The 3766-nt window shown below is 44.3% G+C and overlaps 1 pseudogene across 1 annotated transcript; it reads left to right on the top strand.

Moving 5' to 3' along the window:
• The first annotated feature begins 446 nt into the window (after nt 1-446).
• Nucleotides 447-813, top strand: LOC308423317 (prefoldin subunit 1-like; annotated as a pseudogene). The gene has a single exon. The product of its transcript is annotated as a prefoldin subunit 1-like (transcript).
• Nucleotides 814-3766: the final 2953 nt, after the last annotated feature.

The raw sequence follows: 3766 nt of genomic DNA, 5'->3' as shown, positions 1-3766 counted from the left end.
AGTGATTAATGAGCGGGATGAGGACAAAGCTTTTCCATGTGTTTTTTTTTTTTTTTTCTCTACTTTTTAATTTTATGCAATTTTAGTGAGTGACTCATTGAAAATCAGTGCTGCTGAACATGGTGATACATGTCATTAGTCTAGGTACTCCAGAGGCCTGGGTAGGTAGATCTCTGTGAGTTCGAGGCCAGCCTGGATTACATAGCAAGTTCCAGGACAGCCAACGCTAACAGAGAGACCCTGTCTCCAAGGAAGAAAGAAAGAAAGAAAGAAAGAAAGAAAGAAAGAAAGAAAGAAAGAAAGGAAGGAAGGAAGGAAGGAAGGAAGGAAGGAAGGAAGGAAGGAAGAAAGAAAGAAAGAAAGAAAGAAAGAAAGAGGGAGGGAAGGGAGGGGAAGGGCAGGAAGGGAAAGAAGAAAGAAAGAGAAAAGCAAGCAATATGGCAAATATGGCCGCCTCCATGAATCTGAATTTGAAGAAAGCCTTCACAGAGCTACAAGCCAGAGTTATTGATATTCAATAGAAAGTGAAGCTTGCAGACAAACAAACTAAGCAGATAACAGAACGAAAAGCCTGCACACCTTATGGACATGGAGATTATGACGCTGGTTGATGAGACTAACATGTATGAAGGTATAGGGAGAATGTTTATTCTGCAGCTAGAGAAAGTAATTCACAACCAGATGTTAGAAAAACAGAAAATAGTGGAAGAGAAAATTAAAGAGCTGGAGCAGAGAAAGTCCCATCTGAAGCGGGGCGTTAAGGAAGCTGAGGATAACATCCAAGAGATTCTGATGGCACAAAGCACACAGTAGGAGCTGCTGGATAAGTTCTTCCCTTCTGATCTCTCCCATCCTGTCAAGGTAGGGGCTGTACAGGGTACTGCCCTCCCTCTGCCCATCTATCCATTACCTTGAGCCCCTTCAGGTCCCAACTGAATGTCTGCCACCCTCTGCCCAGTATACTCTTCTTTCCTGGGGCAAGCCAGGAGCTCTCAACAGAGGGAAGACCAGAGGAAAGATGGAGAAAGCTATCCAAGCCTGTCACTAGGCACTGTGTATTAGACCAGGTTAGACCAATAGAAAACCTATGCCTTACTCTTTAAAAAAAAAGAGGAAGGAAGGTAGATAGGTAGCAAGGAAAGAAGGAAGGAAGGGAGGAAGGAAGGTAAGAAAGAAAAGCTGTATTTATTACAGTTTCAGTGAATCACTGGGACAAAACTGAACATGCTTGATTTCTCTATAGTCGTTGTTTCCTGGAAAGTGGATGGTAAAATGATATTTAATGTAGGCAGAGATGAGGAAGCTACAGTGAAAATGCAGGTGAAAGTGTGATACACAGTAATATTTCACAACAATTTTTGAGCTGAGGACAAGTCTCCATAGGAAGGTGCTTCTCACGTGAACACAATGACGTGGGTTCCGATCCCTAGCACCCCCCCCACACACACACACCCACACCAACTCACAGCACACACACACATTCTTGACTACCTCTTGTGTCTAATGGATTTGTTTTGCTTCTCAATGTTTGTGCACTGAGTCCAAGGTAGGGCGCTGAGAATGAAAGACGAGAATTGATTCAGGATTGACTTTGGCTGTCTCTGGTTTGGACCCAGGTACTTTCCTGGCAGATAAAAAAGTGAGCAAGGGCAGGCCGCAGGAAGACCCTGAAGGTCCTCCGACCTTTGCTCAGCCCATTTGTCCCCCTGTGTCTGTAGCAGAACTCCCCAAAAGAAGACTGAGTCTTACTCCTTACTATTTCTCTGCACTCTGTCTCACTTTCTTCCTCCTCACCACGTGAGGAACGGGTTGCTCGTAGGCACCGGGGCTGGGGTTCGGGGTCAGGTGACAAAAGCTTGGGGAAATGAGGTAGCAACCTTTTCCACTTGGACATCTGTTATGGTTATGTTCTCTCCAAATATGTGTTGACATGTGATTGCCTCTGTAGCCATGCTGGGAGGCAGACCATTAAAGGGGTAGCAGTCAGGGGTTAAGACCTCTCCTGGAGTGAAATCTTACTCTCTTGTGGGACTAGGCTGGTTACCACAAGAGCTGGTTGTTATAAAGGAGACTGACTCTGTGTCTTGGCTCTTTCTGAAGTGACTTAAGACAGTAAAAGATATTCACCATCAGCATGATGCCCATGCCTTTAGGCTACCCAGTGTCTAGAACTACAGACAGGTACATGTATTCAGGGGTCCAGTAATGTTACTTTGAGAAGAAACAAATATAGTCTCCAATGAGTGTCCTTCATGTAAATGAATCTCAGAACAGAAGCTCTGTATAGGAAACCATCCCGTTTTCCACCAAGCACCACCAGGCTTGAACTTGATCAAGCTTGGGTTCACAACCTTGGAGTAGTTCATGCAAGCGAGACCAGTGCGGCCTCTCTTGAATGCCTCTTAGCCATCTGTTTACCTCTCACCCCATGTGCAGATCATACTCAACCCATTTGTAATGTCCCCACTGACAGACTTGGAAACTATTAAAAACAGACATCCAGATGAAGGCCCAAACAAATGGCTGAAACGTCTCCAGGCAAGGGATGAACCCATCGCTGTGGTTGGTGCTCGAAATGGCTTCATCTGTCTTCGTTAGATTCCTTATGACACCAGGCGCACAAGCCCCCAAATGATTTCATTTACACGTTCTCCGGAGCCTTCTAGAATTTACTTTAACTGATCCTTAAATGTCAGCTTTTGTCTTGAGCTACTGGAGCCTTGAGAAAGACAACAGTAAGGACACAGATCCACACACCTAACTCAGCGGCGACTTGTATACATGCCCACCTTGAAAACACTGAGTCCAACTTTGAGTCCTCCAGCCATGCTCAATTATTATGAGAAGAGGCAAAGTTGGACCAATGTATTAGCTGTATTATCCCACTTGCCTTACCTCATCTCCAGCTGCCTTCAGTACCTAATGCAGCACACTTGTGTAAGCAGCACACTTAGAAAAATACCAAGAAGGAAAATTGGCTGTGCATGTTCAGCACAGACACAATTGTTCCCTATCCACAACTGGTTAACTTGAGGATGCAAACCCACAGGTTCAGAAGGCTGACTGTACCTAGCAGATGGAATCGATCATTACCCTCCCTCCATTCCTGTCCTTCCCTCATCCCTGGGCTTGTTCCTGACATGCTCAGAACATCCTGCTATGAAGGCTTCAGTCTGTTCCCTACAGCTGCAGATCTGAGGTGAAGCCTGGGATAGGAGGTACACTGGAGCAGGGTTCTAAACCTCCAGTGTGTGTGTTTGGCTTGTTAGGGGCAGGGCTTCTTCCAGAATTCCCATGTGTCTGGAAGAAAAGGCATTCTGGGTCAACAGTTGGCCTACTCTTTCCCAGTAGGCCCTGTGTAGTCATGAGGTGAGCTTAGCCTGTGGACTGGCATACATCCCTGAATTCCCCTAATCTCACCACTTCTTTTCTCTGAAAGTTCCATAGCTTAATAGCTTTATGACCAGAAAATAAAACCCTGAGCTCAAAAAAGTAGACAGGACCATGTTTCTTTGTCTACATTTACTTTCTCTGCCTTGAAAAGGCGTTCAAGGTTTTCTTTAATTTCTGTATTTTGTTAAAACTATGTGATCGGCTACTGACTATGATCTTCATATCCTTAAGATAGATCTAGAATTTTCTTTGCTAAGGGTAAGACCATCTTCACATACTTTGCACTAGAGTATTATAGGTATATACAGTTATTTCATTAGCTTGTGTCGTTATCTTGTGAGCTAAAAAAAATGTAAATAAGAAAAATTATATA

This window comes from Micromys minutus (genome assembly GCF_963924665.1).
Source record: "Micromys minutus genome assembly, chromosome: 1".
NCBI lineage: Eukaryota > Metazoa > Chordata > Mammalia > Rodentia > Muridae > Micromys > Micromys minutus.
Note: the sequence above shows the minus strand (reverse complement) of the source record. Positions and strands in the feature narration are given on the sequence as shown.